The following is a 21,564-nucleotide window of genomic DNA, read 5'->3' as shown; positions in this document are numbered from 1 at the left end:
TAAAAAAAATATCCTTTTTCACAGAATCCTAACTTTTTGGCACTCACAAAAAATGTATATATGAAGCTTTTTAATAGCTCTAATGTAAAGATAGGATTTCTAGGGAAGACTCCAACAAAAGGCCATCTCTGAATGAGGTGATAGTTTTTGAGGAATGATTCCCAGATGCAGTTTTTAGTCAATCAGATGGCATATATGTTTGCCTAACAGTGGGTCCCCAAATTACAACCTCTGTTTTATTGTAATCTAAGCTGAGGTTTTTTTTTTTTTGAGTATGTGTTAGAAAAACCGTTCACCCATCATTTAGGGTGCATTTAGGCAACCTTCTTTATCAGCTTTATATCTGGTGATAAGAAGAACTGTAAATGACCTTATTATTGGTGCACAGAATGGGACCTGGGGAATAACATGTCATATGGAATATCATTAATAAATTCAGAGAAGAAATAGTTATAAGACAGAATGCTGATGGGTTCCACATGTAGGATGGTTTAGCAATAAATAATAGCGTGGTACTACTTTAAAACACCTGCCAAAAACAGAGGTCTTTAGCAAAGTCTGTCTGTAAAGGAGTACAGAATTTTGGAATGACTGGCTTAATCAAAGGCTTTGGTGAAATCAATGAATTTGGTATCCGTTAGATCACCACTGTAAGATATGACAGAATCTGTGAAGGATCAAGCTGTAGCTAAACTGTTTCTCTTTTTCCTGACAAAAAGGCCATGCTGTCTAGCTAAGTGGCTATACTTGCTCTGATATTTTACATAGCAAAAGTAGACTGTCCTTTAAAAAAATTAACTCAAGGTTGGCAGTAACTATGTCTGAAATCACATGGAACATCTATTTTAGAGACAGGAACTATTGTTATGGGTTTCTGCAGAATTAACATAATTCCTTGGTTAATAAACTAAATACATGGAAAACTGGTAATCTGAGGATGTTTTTGCAAAGATTTATAAGCCATGGGCAGATTCATTTAAAACCTAGACTTCCATGGTTGGAAGGGGGATTTATTCAGGGGAGCACACAGTTTGCTCAATGTCACTTTTTTGTCTCTCTTTACAGTGTTAAAACATTTGAGTGTAGTAGCATCAAAGATTGGCATAGTACTAATTCTAATGTAACTAGACATTGGGGATAAGAGAGTATACTAATATCCTCTATGCTGAGCAACCTCAGAGTTATTATATTTAGAGTTGTGTGTGAGCAGGTACTCTTGCCCCCTAGCTGCAAAAATGCTTGTTTTAATTGACAACAGCATATGTGTAAACTGATGTTATCTGTGCATTGCAGAAAGTACAGTTTTGTACCTACCATAAATGTAGATGTTCGAGGATTCCATTGCTGCAGTCCTTACTATTGGGTATAGTCCAGTGTCGTCCAAATTATAAGGCTGGCGACGGGTCAGGCGCATTAGACTGGCGGCCCCAGATGTCAGAAGACCCTAAAAAGACAAGGCCCAAAATACCTGCACCAAAAACATGTACAAAAATATAAGCATGTAAACTCACCTACACAACCACCCCTAAACACAGAGGTGAAGGAGGTAAATTGGACTGCAGCAATGGAATCCTCGAACATCTACATTTATGGTAGGTACAAAACTGTACTATGTTCTTCGTCTCCCATTGCTGCAGTCCTTACTATAGAATCCCAAAGCAGAGGTAAGGGAGGCTGGCAAATCATAAAGAAGTAGGAGCTGACAACATGCCTTGCAAAACAGCTGTGGCAAAACCAGCCCTAGACTTAGAGTAGATAGGAAGGTGATAATGCTTAGAGAAAGTATGCACTGAACTCCAAGTAGCTGCTTCCAAAATATCCTTAGTTGCCACCCCCCCTTAGAAATGCTGTTGAAGTGGCAGTAGCCCTAGTGGAATGAGGCCTAATCCCAGCTGGAATCTCCTTGCCATGATGGGAATAACAAAATGCAATGCAAAAGCCAATCCACCTAGAAATAGTTTGTTTTGACACAGGCTTGCCCTGTGAACTCAAAGCAAAAGAAACAAACAACTGCTGAGACTGCCTAAAATCCTTAGTCCTGCTTAAATAATAACGCAATTGCCTGTGTACATCTAAAGTGTGCAAAATCTTTTCCCCTTTATTTTGGGGTCTGCATAAAACGTAGGCAAATGAATAGTTTGGTTTAAAGCCACACTAGAAACCACCTTAGGCATAAAGGAAGGATTAATGATACCCTATCCTTATGGAAAATCAAAATGGCTCTACTGCCATAAGGGCCTGCAACTCAGACACCCTTCTTGCAGAAGTAATAGCCAATAGAAAAGCAGTCTTCCATGATAAGTATTTCAATTCAGCAGTAGCAGGCTCAAAAGGTTGTAGAGTAAGTTTTTCCAACACAAAATTGAGATCCCAAGCAGGAGTAGGAGCTCTACGTGGGGCTCTTATATTCTTAGCCCCCCTAAGAAACTGCTTGAACAAAGGATGCGAAAACAATGGTGAGTCACAACCATAGTGATCGAAAATTGCTGCAGCATGAATCTTAATAGAAGAGAAGGACAAACCTTTGTCCAATAACTCAGTAAGGTATTGAAGAGCCGCACTCAAATTAGGCTCAGAAACCTGCAAATTCTTTGCTGTACTCCAAAATAAAATCTCTTCCATTTTGTACACTTTCCTTGTACTAGGTCTTCTAGCTTCCATAATCACATTTAAAACTTGTTGAGGAAGTTGAGACCTGCTGTGCTTCAACACAGAATATGCCAGGCTGTTAGATGAAGAGAGTGAAGCTTGACATTGAGCAGATGACCATCCTGCTGAGATAACAGATGAGGAATCAGAGGCAAAGGCCATGGAGGCTTCCTTACCAGACTCGAGGAGTGGGTACCAGTGTTGCGAGGCCAATCTGGAGCTATCAAAATCATCCTTGGCCTGTCTTGTCTGACCTTTAATAGTACCTTTGGAAGAAGAGGTAGAGGAGGAAAGGCATACACATGAAGGTTTTTCCAACTGAAAGACAGAGCATCCACTTTCCAAGCTGTGTGATGAAACCCCTTTGTGCAATACTGTGGCAGCTGGTGGTTTAGTGGAGAAGCGAACAGATCTATGTCTGGAGTTCCCCATGACACTGTCAATTTTGAAATACATGAAGATCCAGTTTCCACTCGTGGGGATCCATGATTTGTCTGCTTAACACATCTGCTAAGGAGTTCTGTGCTCCTGGCAGAAACCTTGCCTGAAGAGTTAGTTGCAAGCTTAGCGCAGTCTCCCATAAAATCATTGCTTGCCTGCATAGAGGATAAGAATGTGTTCCCCTTGCTTGTTGATGTACCACATGACAGTTGTGTTGTCTGTTAGAATCAACACCTGCCCTGGAAGAAGTAACTCCTTGAAAGCCATTAATGCAAACTGGACTGCTAACATCTCCTTCATGTTGATATGTAGATGCAGTAGTCTGGCAGGCCACTTGTCTTGTATCCACTTTCCATTTAGATGAGCTCCCAAGCAATGTCCGAGGCATCTGTCGTTAAAATCTGACTCCTCTGGCCGGGTCACAGAGAGTCCCTTGTTTAGGTGACATTCCTGAGCCCACCACAAAAATTCTTTTTGAAGGCAAGGTATTATTGGAATGACAGTGTCCAAATCCTGGCAGTGCTGTGTCCATACATTTTGAGATACCATTGTAGCTTCCTCATATGCAGTTTGGCATTGGGAAGCACCAGAATACAAGATGCCATGAACCCTAATGCTTGAAGGACTGTCCTTGCAGTCAGCACGGACTGATGAGATAGTTGATGGAAGTAAAGTGATAGACTCTGTTGTTTGTCCGGGGTTAAAAGGCCATCTGGGCTGCTGTATTCAGTCTCACACCCAGAAAGCACATGTCTTGAGAGGGTACTAGACTGGACTTTATTTCGTTCACAGAATACCCTAGGCATCTTAGCACTGCTATAACATGTTCCAGATGCTGTACAAGGTCTTCCTTTTCTTGAGCCAGAATCAGGCAGTCGTCCAAGTAAGGATAGATTTGAATTCCTTGAAGCCTGAAGTAAGCTATCACTGGAGCCAGAACCTTTGTGAATATTCTGGGCAGTAGATAAGCCAAAGGGCAATGCAGAGAACTGATAATGAGAATTTCCAGCTCGAAACCGCAGATACTTCCTGCAACTTAGCCTTATAGGCACATGAAGGTAAGCTTCCTTGAGATCTAGAGTTACCATCCAGTGATCTTTGCCCAGCAGAGGTAAAAGCTGTTGTAACGTCAACATCTTGAACTTGGGAATGTCCAGAAAAGTGTTGAGGAGAGATAAATCCAAAATTGGTCTCCACGTGTTCCCTTTCTTTGGTACTAGGAACAGGCGAGAATAAAATCCTAGGCCCCTTTCTGATACAGGGACTGGCTGAATGGCCCCTATCTGGAGTAATTGAGAAACTTGCTTGTGAGCCTCTTTTCTTTGTGGAGGAGGAACGTCTGGCATGCCTTTGAAAGGGGGCATTGTATGGAAATAAAATCTGTAACCGTGGTGAATGATATCCAATACCCATTTGTCTTGAGTAATTAAATCCCAATTTTCTTTGAAAAGAGACAGTCTTCCTCCCAAAGGAGCTGCCAGACGGGAATCTACTGGCAGCTGAAAAGACAGGTCATTGGGTCTGTTTACGAAAGGACTGACCCCTGCCCTCACCAGAAGGCTGAGCAGGTGAACTCCCTGTTCTAGGCCTAAAAGAACTTTGAGCCCTGCCCCTACCACGTCTAGACCTACCCCTAGACTGGGAATCATAAGCAGGATAAGTCCACCCCTTAGCCGGCCAATTTCTACTAAATTTGGTGGCTGCACCTGCAAAAATCTTTAACAGTTTGCATAGACTTAGCTTTGTCCTCCATTTTCTTTAAAACTGCTTCCACAGGCGATCCAAACAACACATCAGACTGTAAAGGAGCATCCAAAATCCTTGTCTTAACATGCTCAGCTAAATTCTGATCCTTCAACCAGGCATGCCAAGAACAGAACTAGTAGCGGCCACCCTCGAGGAGGCCTGTACAGCATCAAAACCACATTGCAAAGAATGCTTACCCACTTGTTCAGACACATGAACTAAATCCAGCAACTCTTTACACTCAACACCTCCCGCCAAAGCATCCACCTTAGATTTCAATTGTGAAAGGAGGTAATTCTGATATTTTAGCATGTGAAACTGACAATTCAATGCTCTCATGGCTAGAGTGGAAGAAGTATACACTTTCTTTCCCCACCTATCCAAAGCCCTTGCCTCTTTATCAGTGGGAACAGGATTTTTAACCACAGAAGCTTTAACACCTTTAGGGCCTTGAGAAATAGTTTCTGGGTCCGCCCTAGGACTCTTAAACAAATACTTATGAGCTTGGGCACCCTATAATACCTATCAGGCTTAACAGGAGCAGGAGGCAAAGAGTCAGGGTTCAGGAAGCCTCTGCAAAACATCTTCCACCACATTCAACACAGGAGGAATAGCTAAGGGCCTATGCTGGGGTAAAACAAGAATTCCCTAAGCCTTTTCCTGGAATCAGAGTAATCCTGGCCTTCCCATTTAAAGTGCTCCCTCATGGAATGCAGAGTCTCTGAAAATGAGAAATCCTCAGGAGGAGTAGCTGTAGGAGTGGAATCATCCACATCAGAATCAGAATAAGTAGGATACTCCTGCAAGTCTTCCGCAGAAGACCCTGAAGCCTCTGAACACTGTTCAAAACTATCAAACTCTGGTTCCACCCTAGGCCTCTTATCAGGCGGGGGCACAGAACCTCTAATCATAGTAATCAAATCTTCTGCCATTTTAAGCATATGTTTCTTGGGTACAGAACCCGAAATGCTAGGAGAAGCCCCCACTGAAGCTGAACTAGGCCTACCTCTCAAAGAAGTTTTGGCAACAGAAGGAGAGGCTCTAACTACCTTGGGAAGAGAGGGAAGAACAGTTACCTGAGAAGCCCCTCAGCCTGGCCTACCTCCTGAGAAGGCACATCCTGTAACAGTAAAGTTTCTGCCTGGGACTCCATGGAAACTCCTGGCAAAACCTCTGGCTCCACTGAACCTTCTAAAGAACCGACGTCCGTGACTGCCGGTTCATCAACCCTAGGCTTCACTGTTTTGTCCTTGCGCTTCTTGGACGAAGCGGCGGAGCACCCGACGGCATTTTATAATTGCAACGCTTCCCAAACACTAACCTGGCACAGTCTAACCTCCTCTTAATAGTGGGTTTGTTAAACCTAGCACAAGAGCGGCAACCAACAACGTCGTGCTCAGGCCCTAAACAAGGTATACACAAGGTATGGTAATCCCTATGAGGTATCTGTTTCACAAGAAATACAGTTATTCACTTTTTCTGACATCCGGTAAAATACTGAGGCAAGAAAAACCAAAATGTTCCGCCAACTCTGTTTCGGTCTGAAACTCCGGTTTGAAATATTTCAGAACGCCAACCTGCACAAAACTGCTTCTGCATCGGACCATGCGGCAAAAGACTGAGGATATGGCGTCGGTCATGCATTAGTACCCTGACGTACTGACGTCAGTCTAATCCGCCCTGACCGACGTCAGCCTTATACTCTGGTATTCGGGCCGACTGGACGCGGACTATACCCAATAGTAAGGACTGCAGCAATGGGAGACGAAGAACATCATGATGTTTTTGTGCTGTGTCTTGACCTGAATCTTTCAAGCTAAATAGAAATATTTTTTTTTATGAGTATGGTATGTGTTTTCTGAAGTGGAAGGCAGGACTAGGGTATGTCAGTTGGTATGTATAATAGTATATGTGGATAGAGATTATAGGCATGAATTCAAGACTATGTTTTAAAGTAACCAGGCATGAAAGACGAAGGACTAGTCGAAGCAAGGGTTGCAATGCTATCAGTTAAGGAGTTTACTTCTTTCCAGAATGGTTAAACCTTGCTAAAGGATGCCTTTGATACTTTCACTTGCTTCATTACATAGATATGAATAGCAATTTCTGAAGTGATTAACAAAGTGGATTTTTTAGTGCATCCAGTTTTTTATATCAGTTTATGTAGACAGTGCATTTCTTTTGTCAGTCAGTAGTCAATTTGAGCATCTACATTTCCTAGTTGTTGTTGTTGTTGTTATGTCTTTCAGCTTTTCCCGGTTAGGGGTCGCCACAGCGGAACTCCAGTCCGCTAATGATTGGCAGTAGATTTTTACATGCCGAGTTGCCGAGTGCGCCCATTCATGCATGTCTCCATACAGAAGACACTCTAGCTGAGAATCAAACAGGAAAACGTCTTACTGTGAGGTGACAACGCTACCGCAGCACCACCACCACAGTAATTAATAGAAATTGCTTTGTCTGTTAACATGGTGGATAACAGATATGAGACTTGTTCTGGAAGTGGAGGAGAGAACATCAACAGGTGTGCTGTTGTGCAGTGAATCAGATAAAAGGGCATTGCTCCTGGAGAGTAACATGGGCCAGAAGGATATGATTAAGGTTGGAGGCACTGATATTTTTACTGGCCAGAGAAAAGTAACAGGAGAATGGTCAGTTAGAAATGGAAATGTTGAATAGTTTGTACTTCTGAGAGATTTCTAATCATGATAAGGTCTAAAATGAAGTGATTTCAAGATTGTATGTTTGGCACAGTAGGATCTTGAATAACCTGTGCAAGTTCTAGTGCTGCAAGAATGCTCAAAAATCATGCTTTGGGGGACTAAGTAGCATAATATTAAAGTCACCCTAAAATAAGTATGTTATTCATTTTAGTGATGTATCATTCCAGAGTGGGTGTAGTGTTTTCCAACATAGGTGTTGTTGAGCATGGGGGAATAAAGACTGTATTAATAGTGAGTTTAGCAGTTCTGTGGACAATGAAGTTCACAGTGATGCAGTCTGGAAAGTGGTCATCATGGTGTAACACATGGGTTTGTTTCATTACAAAGTAGCAGACAGACAGAAAGTAATGAAACAACAGTTTCTGACAGTACAACAGCACAGGAAACCAGACTACACGATTTTTAACATTCCAGTACTCAACGATGAAAAAGGTAATAATCATTTCCTTATAAACACAGTACATTATCTTACATCCTCCTTTTTCTGAGATAAAATACATTATGAGATAACAATTTGAAATATAATATATATTTGATATACTAAGCATTTATATTGTTTGTACTGTCATTTAACAACATACTATGTTTGGGTGTGGATAATTCACATTTTACCGACAGCTGGTGTGGGATTTATGTTCTTTTTGTACAACCAGGAGTGGTGCTTTTTATTGAAGAGTCACAACAAAGTGAGTCCTTTTTTGTAAGGGTATCTGAAGGACAGCTCATCATCTGAAAGTTGTTTTTCTAATGCTGTTTTAAGAGCTCATCATATGAAATTTGAAATTCTTTTGTTCACTCTCATGAGGCAAAAGCCTCAGTGTAAAAAAAAAAAAAATCACCTATGGGTAAACCTGTGTTACCACATTCAGGTGTGGTATATTGCTATATTACACCAGCAGCATTTTTAAAATAAGTGACTTACTTTTTTTAAAATCATATCATTGTATAAATAAGTCTGTTTTCTTTTCCATCTCTGCTGTATGTACTCTAGAGTCTCTGGGGACTATTTTATGATGTAGTACATATGCATAAGTCTACGTGTACAACTACACATGCACAGAATACCTCTGAAGTGTGGCTGGTGCAAGAGTATGTTATGAGAAAACTGGCATGTATTTATGTGGTCTGATTAAGCAACAACAGTATAACCAGCTCTGTAAAGAGAAGTAATATAATAGTCAGTCACTGCTGCAGATTACAGGCATCACATACAGTTTATACGTGATGCCTACACTGTACATTTGATGACTGCAGTTACTGCCAGTTCAGCACCTTACTTATGTATTACACATTCTTGTTGCATGTACAGAAGATGTACTTTTTACTGAAGAGTAATGAAGATGTTATTGTATTTTTGTTTAAAGTCATCTACAAGAGGGATGTTTTTGTTTAAGGTCATCCAAGGAAGGGATCATCTTTTAAAGTTAAAATATTTTGCTTACTCTGATTGCTTATAGTCAGTGACAAAATGGCAGCTGTAACTCTTTTTTTTTTTTGCAAAGCAGCTACAGTTGTTTTTGCTTTACTGCGGCTACCAATCTGTTTTCTGTAAGCATTGCTAAATTTGGAACAGGAATGCTTTCTTTACTGTCCAATTAGCATTCATATTTTGAACAGTGTGTAGGTCCTACTGTAAAATTTATAGCATACATCAAATCAGAATCAGTTGTGTATGAATACAATTATTTCATACTGGATGTTTGAAATGAATAACATCACAACCACATTTAATATTTTAGCAACAACAGACACATTTTTACAGAACTCATCAATTACAGTAGCACTTTTAAAGGTCTTCTGTACCTCAAAGATCTAAGGTATGGTCACAGTTACAGCAATGACACTTAGAAATGAAGGTAAACCTGAAAGCCCATTTTTTTATGACAGAAAGGCCAAGACAAACAGAGAGGCACTGCAGCACCTCTATGCAAACCATGTGCAGCTAAGTGGCAGCATAGGGTAGCATTAAATACCCACGTTGCAAGACATGCAAGTACTTATATGCAGTTTGCTGTACTTCAGGTGCATAAATGAGCAGCACTACGATTATGCATGCAAACACATCCCTGCAGTGAAACTCGTACAGAAGTTCAAGACACAGTATATACAGATACAGCAGTCTTAAGTCTCATTACATAATCTCACAAGAACAGAAAATATTAACCCACATTCTGAATCATCTCAAATCTAAGGCAGTGCATGAATTAGCTAGGCTGTCTGTGTTAGCCCATCCCTCGGTAGGGCAGCACAGTGCTGCAATGTGCTGCACAATGTTACTTTCCACATAGTAGACAGCTGTCAAAAACTGGCTTGAAGTAAAGGCCATCTGGGTGGGTGAATCTGCAATCTACTCCAGGAGGCTCTCCATCTGGGCCATATACCTGCCCACTGTTCTCCACCACACCCTCCACCATGTGTTCCAGCTGTGTTTGGGCTCCCTCAGGCAATGCTGAGGGGTTACTTGTCAGTGAAGTGACTAAGACTCCACACAACTAGTGAGACACATCCAGCCTCATCATCCCAATGCTTCTAAGTCACAGCCTTGGGAGCTGCCAGACATGTTGAAGAGATCTGCTGGTCAAATTAATCATGATAACCTAAAATGAGGAGAGAGAGTATGAAGTCTCTCATAACCGAACCTTTCCTAGCACTGTACTGTCAGCACATGTGACTGAAACTAACAATGGTTGCAGGTCTCTCCTGCCTCCTGAGGTAGGCAACACAGTTACTGTCACATCCTGCTCATAATGAAAGAGAAAGGGCACAGCAGGGAACTATGAAAAGTATAACATAATATGCTACAACAGAAACAAGTCATAGTCCCATACAAAAATCCACTCCGCTGTGTGACAGGCAGCAGGTAATTGTGTGTCCATGTGCAAATATTAACATACTCACACAGAAAATGGCACAGTTACACATTAGCACATACAAAGTAGTGTCTAGGCACCAGGAGCTGTTAAGAGTATCACCCGCACCCCATGACAGGTTTCATGAAATGTATTTAGCGTACTGCATGTGTCATTACAACCTCCACCTGACATAAACAAGACAGACAGTAGCATACATCCATTTCCTAACCTAATGTTGACAACTACCTGCCAGTAGCACAGTTATAAGCATAAAAAAGCAAAGAAAAGAATAAAATGCTATCTACTTACTGTACCATTTCATTTGACTAAATTCTGCTTCCCATGCATTGGATTATCAGGGCTAAGGCACTACAGATCACCATAATGATGCTTGCACTATTTTGCAGTCCTGCTGACACCTGCTGCATTAACTTTTTTGAAAGTGCCATGACAGAGGTTCAGTCAGTAGACACTCCTTGGAATGACCATGAAGGAGACACAGAATAATCTTGCTTTCCCCCATGCACCTTGCAGATGATCTCTGGCAGGCATTTGCAGATGTTTCCAATCTCTCAAAATTCCTCTGAAAATGGTGTCACATTCACGAGGAACAAAAAACAAAATGGTAGCCTGTGACTCACACTTACAATGTGATTTATGAACTGCAGGCAATACAGTATGTAGCTGCAAAGTGGAAGATGTATATATTCATGCAGTTATCCAGCATGAGCTTGAATCTATGACCTGTCGGAGGGGAGCAAAGCTGCACTTTATTTTGCTGTCTTGCATCTGTGATCTAAAGCGATTCACAGACATTCATGCAACTTGAACTAATCTACCTGTGTCATGCAAATAGGTATAAACTTACTTTGCTTTGTTTCACAGGCATGTGGATATTGTTCAAATTTGGGAAGCTATACTGGATACCTAGGCAGCAGTATTAGGAAGTAAAGCAACATTATCTTGACAAGCAGGCAACCTCAGAAAGCACACAATACTCTGAAAGTATGTGGTATGCTGTTTTTGTCTCTCTCTTTCTCTTCTACTGGAGTTAACATTAGAAAAAGGCTAACAATCTCTGAATATGTGCACCTGCATGATTTACTGCTTGTAGACTGTAGTGGCAACATGGCAGCCCACAATATCAGGACAACCTAACCCTGTACATATCTGTCACTTTTATGGTGAGGTATGATCTGTCCAATCTGAATGTTGGTCTATGGTAGTGAGTACAGCAGTCCTGTGCCTATAAACAGGTATACTCCCAAATGCGCCAATATAGGGATATGCCATTGGTGTCTTCCAAATGTCCCCAGTGTTGGCAGCATGACTGACTGTCTTACCCTATCCATACCAGTTGGCACTAAAAAACTAGATAAGCGAAGCAGGGACTTCATATACATTAGAGTATGTCAAAGTACACCTGGTGCATGTATTCCCATTCCTATCCTTACATCTACTGTATATCATATCCTCATAGCTCTCAGTGTGATTACAGGAGGTATAATTAGGTTAACCATTTGTCTGCAACTGTTGCCCTAACATTTATATTAGACTGCAGTCCATAGCTCTGTGTTATGTATTCACAGGTATTTGCATGCCTGGAAGACAAGATGGATGGCATAGGCTGGGTAGTTTCAGCTGTGTTGAAAATGATGTTCTCCTATAGGCAGTTAGGTCACATGGACAAAAATATGTGAAGGAGAGGGGGTGCTGATCAGCAATTATGGATCAGAAATAGCACATTTGCAGCAGTGTCACAAATATGTTTCTGACATATTATTCCATAGCAACTGAGAGGTTATCCACAACATGGGGGAGGCGGGAGGTTGGGGCACCCAAGAGCAACAGGCAGACAGACAGAGGAGCTTGTGATGTCCCAATTGGGGGGTGGCTATGGGATTATCCTTGGGGGAGTGGACACTGGCTTGATGATGAAATCCCTGGCATGTGTCTTGGTGGATACTGCACCAGGTTAGAACCACATTCAGCAAATTTCTGTACAATAGCACCACACACAGAGATTCATAGCGTGGATCAGGTTGACACTGACCAGCACTGCCTGATATTACACTACATGAACCATATCTGCTCTGTGTGACAATGCATTCTTACTGTGTGCTCATTCAGGCCTCTAAGTCTAGACTAGATATCATCTCTTCACCTGTGCTGCCATATAAAGTGCCCATAACTGTCTGGGGTATAGCTGTGTGGCTACCAGTGGTTGCTGTTCTGTCTACCTCACTCTTACTGCTCACTGGTGATGATGCACCTTCCCTTTTGTGTGTGTGTGTGTGTGTGTGTGTATATGTGTACGTATATATATATATATATATATATATATATATATATATATATATATATATACATACATATATATACACACACACACATATTTATTTGTTCATATATTTATTGACATTTGGTGACCGGGAAAGTCCAACTGGATCAGCAACCCACTTTTAGAGTTTCAGTGGAGGCCTGGGGAGAAAAACTCCATACAGTGTAGGCAATAGTATTACAATATATCGCCAAAGTTAATATACTAGTAATTTTACAAACGCAGTAAATATATCATCAAATATGTACATCATCAAATTCAGCATTTCATGGTATAGATTTGTATAGCAACATTTGGTAGCAATGAATGTATATGGCAATTTTACATTTTAAATAAGGTTACAAAAGTTTTGAGGAATGTAATATTAAGAACATAAAGGTTAGTGGGGAAGAGAAGTAAAAGAGAAAGTGTAATAGTAAAGAGGGGTGTGTTACAGGAGATTTTGAGTTGAGTTAAGCTGAGTAGTTCCAAAAGAAAGGGGAGATTTCTCGTTAGTGGTTTATATACTATAAGTTGAAGGATTAGAGGGGTGAGCGAGGAGAAAGCTCATAGGGATGCTAGAGGGGTGTGGTTAAGCGGGACTGGGAAGAGGACATAGGAATGTGGAAGATACATATCATCTTGAGCAAAGGCAGGTCCAGGAATTGTAGAGGTAGTTTTTTAGTGTAAGTTTAAACTTCTTGTGGTTGTCTATACTAGTAATAGTATTTGGCACGTTGTTCCATAGTTTTGTTATGACGTATGAATAGAGACACTCACCTGCTCTTTTATTGGGCTTGTGTACATCTATCAGTTGTCTATTGTTTGTGTGTGTGTGTGTGTGTGTGTGTGTGTGTGTGTGTGTGTGTGTAGCCATACAAATTAATATTAGCTGTAGTGCCTGTACTTACCAACTAGAAAGCACTGTGGAAAGTCACCATGTAGGAAACGGTGATGTAGCTGGTGTATATCATATATCTGATCCATGCAAAATGCCTGGCTGTAATGAGGTCATGCTGGTTATGATCCCACGCACATGGCACACTACCTAGCAATTCATGGAATAGTAGTCTTGTTTGTTCACAGACCTTTGTGAATATCACCAGGTGTGTCCTTTACTTTTTTATGCCTGGAGTCTAGGGCACCCAGTATTTGAGGATGGCTGGAAATAATGTAGAAGGCAAGTATATTGTTAGGTCTCTCCTGTGGTATGATAGGAAACTTATAATTGTGTACTCACCATAACTCTGTATCTGTGCTGTCTGCTTTTTGTCCTTCCTCAATTGATGGGTCTCGGATCCGACACTGGATCTGTTCTTGGCCAATTTGATAGACTTTAGGTGCCATTGCTCGAGCTCCTTCCCATACATGTAATCCTTCTCTTTTCCTCAGTTACCTCAGATCAAGTTTGCCACTATTGAGCTTATCACAATATGAAAAAATTTTATCAGCCATTAACAAACTCTGAGTCAAAAAAATACAGTTACTACTAAAGAGTGAAACAGGAGGAGAAGGAGAAAGAGAAAGAAAACCCTGGAGCCCACATAGCAAGACTAATAAGGAATATCCCTCAGGACACATGGGTAGGAGACAGTTAAAAGGAAAGGGGGCTGGTAGGTGCGAAGTTCGGGAATAGTTATGGTGAGTACAAAACTATAATATAGGATGTTGTCTCTTTTGTCCGTTCCTCAACTGATGGGACACAGTCCCCAGCTAGAGTAATCTTGGGTGGTCCTCATGGAAGGATATTCCAAGTTTTGGAGTACAGCAGAGCCAAAAGCTGTCCTATTCCTAAATAAGATGTCCAATTTATAATGATATATAAAGGTAATGAGCACTGGACCATGTTGCTGCTGCAAAGATATCATCAATGAACACTTTGGATCAAAAAGTGAATGACGTGGCCACCGATCTGGTGGGGTGTGCTTTAAGCCTTTACTCTTCTAAATGAAGACAATGCAATCAGTGAGCCATCTGGGTATGGCCACTTTTGAGACTGCTTTGCACAATTTAGCCTTGGAAAAGGAGACAAACAGCTGTTCTGATTTTCTTTGGTCTTTAGTTCTGTGAATGTAGTCTGAGCTGTCTATGAATATCCAATAAATGAAGCAAGCATTCTCCCTTGTTAGAAAAAGTTGAAAAGAAGACTGGTAGGATAATTGACTGGTTGAAATTTGCTTCTGACATCATTGTAAGCAGGAAGGGAGAGTTGATCTGAAGGGATACTCTGTCTTTTTACGAAAAAATCAGGAAAGGTGGCTGGGAATAAAGTGACTAAAGCTTAGATACCCATCTAGCTGATGTAACAGTGACTAGGACAAGTGTTTTCCAGGGCAAATAATAATATTCAGCCCCTGATGTGGTCCTTAATAAGAGGCTGAAGCAGAAAGGTACCTTAGGGAATGCTTTATACAGCTTCAGAAAAGCTAGAGAAGACTGATTTTGTCTAGGTGAAAAGTTGAGGTGGCAGCTGTTTGCATCTTAACTGTCAAATAACTATCTCCATTGTTGACAATGGAAGCCAGAAAATCAAGAATTGCTGGAACTGGTGATAAAAAGGGGTCTAAATATCTCTAATAGGCCAAGGTAGAAAATATTTTCCACTTGCTTTTATAAACCTTCCTTGTAAAGGCTTTGAGATTGCATGTCCAGGCAAGGCAATACAGATGAGTGAGACAGAGGTCCTCAGGAGAATCCATTACCCAGGGAGGGTGAACTAGTGAGACCATATCAAGGGAAACTACACTTGGCAAGGCCAGAATGGAGCAATGAGGGTAACCCTGCTGTTTTGCTATAAAGCTTTCTGAATAAACTTGGGGATGAGAGGACTGAGAGGGAAGGCATACAAAAGACCGGAGGGCCAAACATGAACTAGAGAGTCTCTCTGTGACTACCACTCTAGGGGGATCAGGGTAAAGTACCTACTAAACTCAGTATTCAGGGGAGAAGCAAAGAAGTCACACCATGGTTGGCCCCGTTGGTTAAGTATCATTTCTGCCACTAACTGATTGACAGATCACTCATTAGGGAGTAAGATAGACCTGTTCAGTTTGTCTGCTAGCACACTCATTTTCCCCAGAATATGCACAGCTAAGAGAAAGTGGCCAGAAGAGATCACCCACTGCCAAACTCTCATTGCCTCCCAACATAATGGATAGAATCAGGTTCCTCCCTGTTTGTTGATGCACCAGACCGCTGACATGTTGTCTGCTGGAACAGCAATCATCCCTAGAGGGAGAACATCATTAAAAGCCTGCAACACTAATAGGACTGTTGTCATTTCTAGGAGACTGATGTGAAGACTGGCCCCTGTCTGGGACCACGTACGTTGGTCTCTCCTTCCCAAGTAGTGCCCCCCCCACACTAGTTGGGAGGCATCAGTAGTTACTGTGACTTTTGGCACAGGATGAGTGAAAGGGTGGCCCCAAAAGACTTATTCTACATGAATCCACCATATTATGTGATGCTTGCAAATATTTAGGATGTGAATGGGTGAGTCATTGGATGGTGCCTTATTGACCACTGTATCACTACAGTCCATTTTAGAACCCTCATGTGAGAGTGAGCCAAGGTTACCAACACTTTTGAAGCTGCCACTCAAAACAAGTACTTATAAGATTAATCTGTCTGGAGGTAAATGAAGAGAACAAATCTGTAATGCCTGCTTTCGTAAAGTGTTCATTCTTGTCTGCGGCAGACTTGCTACTTGTGTTCGGATAACTAGACAGGCACCAATAAACTTCAGAGTTAGTCTAGGGCAGAGCTGTGACTTGGTATACTTTATAGTAATGGAAAAACCATTATACTAGGTACAATATAAAATTGTTATTCAAGTTGATAATATCATATGAAATTTTTATGGTTGTATTTCTTTAAACTAATTGATTGTGATGTCATGACATTTTCAGTATTTAAGTGTAATTAAATTAGTAGTTCAGTTTTTATTTCTGATGAAGTCTCACTTAGAGATGAAAGCGCAAAAATGTTTCATTAAAATGTTTCTTTTTTCCACTATCTTAGTGTCTCCATATGTTTCACACAGTTTTCGGCTTATTTTTTGTTTTGGTATTTGGTTTATTCAGTTATACATACTTTACAGTAATGCCTAGCCATTGACAGAGGTGGAGCAAGTAGTCCCTGGCTTGAATCAGTAGAGGCTTGGTGAAAGCAGGTAGGAGCCAATCATCTAGATAAGGAAGTACTCAGAATCCATGCAGTCTCAGGTGAGCTGCTACCACTGCCATGCACTTGGCAAACACCCTGGGGGCTGTGGTGAGACCAAAGGGCAATGCTATGATTTGGCACTGACTAGCTCCCAGCCAGAAGCAAAGAGATCACCTGGAGTGCCTGTGTATTTTGATATGATAGTATGCATGGAGGTCTAAGGAGCACATCCAATCATATTTCCATAAGAGTGGCAGGATGGATTGAACAGGGATCACCCAGAACTTCAAGTGTTTCACCAATTGGTTAAGATTGCTGAAATCCAGAATTGATCTTTGGTCTCTGGTCTTCTTTGGTACTAATAAGAATCTCAGTTAGGTTCCAGATCTTCGCTGGTCTGGTGGGACTGCTGGAGGACTCCTTTTCTCCAGCAACATTTGTACTTTTATAGCTGCCACCTTCCTCTGATTGGGTGCAATGTCGGTAATTCTTTGGTTGTGTTTTGGAGGGATAAGGGAGAATGGTATGTAATAACCTCTGGATATTATAATCTGCACCCAAGAATCTTTGGTAATGGCTATCCAGCTTGTTGGTGCAGGGACAAGCATCCCCTGACTGCCTCCAGTGTGTAGCAGTTGAGTAACTATTCTTGGACACTGGAAGAGCATCTCTGAGAAAGGAGCTCTGAAGCCCTGGTGTTGTGGGCTGCCTCTGCCATGAGGGTGGTGTCTTCCATATAATTCTCCCCTCTACCACAAGGGGATCTTTCTCCATAGGAATCTTGGGAAGAACCTTAGATCTTTTTGAACATCTTTCTGCCATTGCTCTGGTTTCAAAAGAAGGTACTTGCAGGGGGTGTAAAATGGATTCCCACAGCAGATGAATTCTTCCCATCTTATTTGCTCCCAGAGAAATTCTCCTTCACCACAGGGCCAAATAAGGTGACTCCATCGAAGGGGGGCATTGATGAACAAAGATTAGAAGGGCTCAACAAAATCACAAAGGTGCATCCAGGTGTGCCTTCTGATGATTATTCCTGAACGCACCATTCTAGAAGCTCCCTCTGATGCTTCGAAGTAGGGGTTAGAACCAAGATGTCTAGTACTGTGGCCCCTGGAGGAAGGGATGGCACTGACAACATTGAAGTCAATCCTGACCCCCAAATTCATTGCCAATGCTATGGCCCCAGGACCCTTCTGGATCTGACAAAGTCAGACCCATATGGGTCAGAAAAGGTGTCAGAGTTGAAGACAGCCAAGTCTTTGGATCTGGCTTAGGAAAAACCCAGAAATCTCGGTCCAAAATCTCCAAAACCACCAGATGGATCAGAGTAGGAATCAAAGGCTGAGGTTGTACATTAGGTAGGCTTATAGGTCTAATGGGAGCTGGAGCCAGAATAACACCCAAATGAATCTGAGTTCTGAGAAATTTTCTCATCATCCTATCCATATCCACTTCTGTTAAGCTCCTAGATGAACTGAAGGAAGACAATGTTGAAAGTGGATGGCATACTTTTCAAGGTGTGTCCTGAAAGAAGGAAGAGTGTAGCCTCAAAGTTACTGGTTCTGGGGAAAATCTAGCAGGAGCCTGAGATGACTTGAATTTGGACTGAGTTGGATCCAGTTGAGAGGACATATCCAAAGGTTTGGGTTTGGCTGGAATCAGAGTCAAGAAATTGATGGTTCTAACCTTTTTGAGATTTTCTTCAGGTGGAGCTGAGCCTGGATAAGCAGAAGGAGGACAGCAATCAGAGGACTACTTCCTCAATTCCTTACTTTTGTCTGCTGCCTCTCCTGAGGATTTTTTGGAAGAGGGTGGGTCTCCAGAGACAGATGATGCAGATGAAGGAAGACCTTTCAAAATGTATTTGTTTTTCCTCTCAACCAGTGCTCTCTGATTAAAAATAGCACAAATACTGCATTGAACTTTTAGATGTCCTGGTTCCAGGCAATATACACATTCTGAATGACTGTCCAAATATGGAATTTTGTTTCTGCATGCGGTGCATTTCTTAAAACTGGTAGGCTTCTCAGACACAGTGGTTATAAACAAATACCTGTAGAAGGAGAAACAAAAAAACAGCAGCAATGGAAATAAGAATACCCAAGGGCAAAACTAGAATTGTCTGTTACCAACTATGGGAATAAAAAAGTAACATCACCAGGTAGCACGAAAAACACACAATGGTTTATGGCCCAAGACTACTCTATCTAGAGAACAAAGTGATTGAAGAAAGCGAGATCCCATATATATAATTATTATTTTATTATTTTTTACTATTGGGGAGAAACAAAGGAAGAAATTGTCCAAATGAATAGCAAAATTATTGAAAAATACCACAACCTGCTCAAGCTGTTACCATGCCTTATCACTGAGGCGGCAAACAAGAAATGAGATAACTGAAGATAAGTGAGGGATTATGGGTAAGGTTAGGAGCTTGAACTATGGAGCCTAATGTCTATCAGAGAGGCTGAGCATGGATCCGATGTTGGATCTGAGACCCGTCAGTTGAGGAAGAGAAGAAAAAGAAATCAGATCCTTATATAATTCTCCACATAAAATAGCACAGTGTCAAGTAACATGCTGGCTATCCAACAGGCAGAGACTTGTGAAATAACTGTCACCACTCTTTTATGTAAACTGGCTATAATACAGCTGCTTCACAATCTCTATCTCTCTTTTACCTGGACCTCCTCAATACTCCTTCATAATTTGAAACCATCTTCATCCTATAATTACTTCACTGTATCCTACTCAATATCTATTTTCAAGTGAATTCTAATTGAAAGTAACTAGACTCTTATAAGTATGATATTAGCTGTGTTCTTCATTCATTTTCATTAACTGTTATATTGCAATTCTGTGTATGTTAATTTATTATTCTATGTATGAATATTTATTATTTTTTGATTAACTGTCGTATCATTACCTAACTATGTATGTAAGTACATTTATTAACTCATTCCCTCCAATGGAGCTTTGGAAGTTTTCAGTGTAACTTCCAATGGGCGGAGCCTAAGCTTTTTGATAAAATCAAATTATGACCTCACATTTCACACAAATATTCATATCTCGGGAACAATAAGATTACTAAAGAAATGTAAATGTCAAACTCTTCAGCATAAACTGTTTTTATAGTGGTAGTATTCTTTAATGTATAGATCTTAAACTGGATTTTATAAGTCATAGTAAACACAGTAAATATTAAACGTGTAATAGTTTGTAAACAACTTACAGTACCTCAGCAAACACTCAGGTTACACACAACAGACTGTCAGCAGCATTCTGTTCATCCAGCTGACAGTATTCATACGAGGGATAAGCAGTTCTGCTGGTGCTTCTTGTTTTCAGATATTTAGAGAAACATGACATTTATGACCATATAAATAAATATTATATGAACAACAATTCATATCTCTTCACCTACACTAGATGGCGGTCAAACATCAATGTAGTTGTGTTTGCCACTGTGTAAGCATTAAGAATAAATACTTCAATATGCTGTATGTAGCATGGTTTTGGAATTATTAATGCAAATAAACTAACAATATTTGACGCACAGAGGCGTCAGTAGGGTGTAACTGCAGAAAAACCTGGAGTTGTCACTAGGGTGTAATGAGCTATGTAAATCTTGTATAACTGCCTTCTATTCATTCAGTAAAATGGAACGTTTCTCTCCATGCCTCTAGTGAAAATGGGACTTGTGCCTAGTTGGACTTTCCCAGTAAACAAAAGCAATAAATAAATACCTTAAGTGTATTTAGTTCATCTCTAAAATAAACAGTGATACATACCTTGGTATACACAGGTAGGGGAAAGCCAACCATTACTATCAATTCTGTTTGTATGCAGCACATATCAGCCAAGGGCTGCACAATGCTCTGATTAACTAAAAATTGATCATCAATCTCTTGATTGGTGAAACTAAGGTATGTTACTTGCTGGCTCTTATGTTTCTGTTGGTGCCTGATGGCATCTTGTGCATTATGATGGAAACAGGTAGTACTAAGTAGTACGGCTGCACAACCGAGGCTACTACTCCAGATATTCTCTATCTCACAGCTCTGAAATTTTCAGTATGCTTAGCTCTTTTATAGTCAGATGTACACTGGTTCACAAATTTCCTTTGAATGCAACAATGAATTACAACTACATTCACTTTGCATACGTCTCATTATTATTAATTTACTTTCTTCATTTCGTTCACATCTCATTATACATTTGTCTGCATATATTTTCTGTTGCACTGCTGGGATCACTGCACTGGAGCACAGCATGTAATTATGAATCTCTAGCAGCCTGCACCAGTCTGCCTGTGGATGATTCTAGTGCAGACATGCACTTCCAGCCATAATCTGGTGATAGTTTGTGTGCAACACTTTTCTTTTGGAAGGTTCCCTGGATAACCCACCCCCATCCATGTTTAATAAAGCATCACAGATAATGTCTCTGTCTGACAGTCAATCTGATACTCATTATTTGGAGCATATCTCCTATTCTTTCTTTCCACGCTGCCATTTGAAGTTTTCAACACAAATGATCTTGGTTGTTTATGTTTCTATAAAATAACTGCTTCAGGCACTTTTTTATCACACCTTTTGAAGTTTTATCTTAACTCACTCCTTTAAATAAGAAACAGCGCTGGTTTGTACATTGTAAAGGAATCCTG

The 21,564-nt window shown here is 40.8% G+C and overlaps 1 protein-coding gene across 2 annotated transcripts in view; it reads right to left on the bottom strand.

The window, feature by feature from the left end:
* The window catches only part of BICDL1 (BICD family like cargo adaptor 1), a 1,161,255-nt gene that overhangs the window by 147,927 nt on the left and 991,764 nt on the right, over nt 1-21,564 (bottom strand). The window lies entirely within an intron of this gene.

Source organism: Protopterus annectens, chromosome 4.part0, assembly GCF_019279795.1.
Source record: "Protopterus annectens isolate FY-2018-M chromosome 4.part0, PAN1.0, whole genome shotgun sequence".
Classification (NCBI taxonomy): domain Eukaryota; kingdom Metazoa; phylum Chordata; order Ceratodontiformes; family Protopteridae; genus Protopterus; species Protopterus annectens.
Note: the sequence above shows the minus strand (reverse complement) of the source record. Positions and strands in the feature narration are given on the sequence as shown.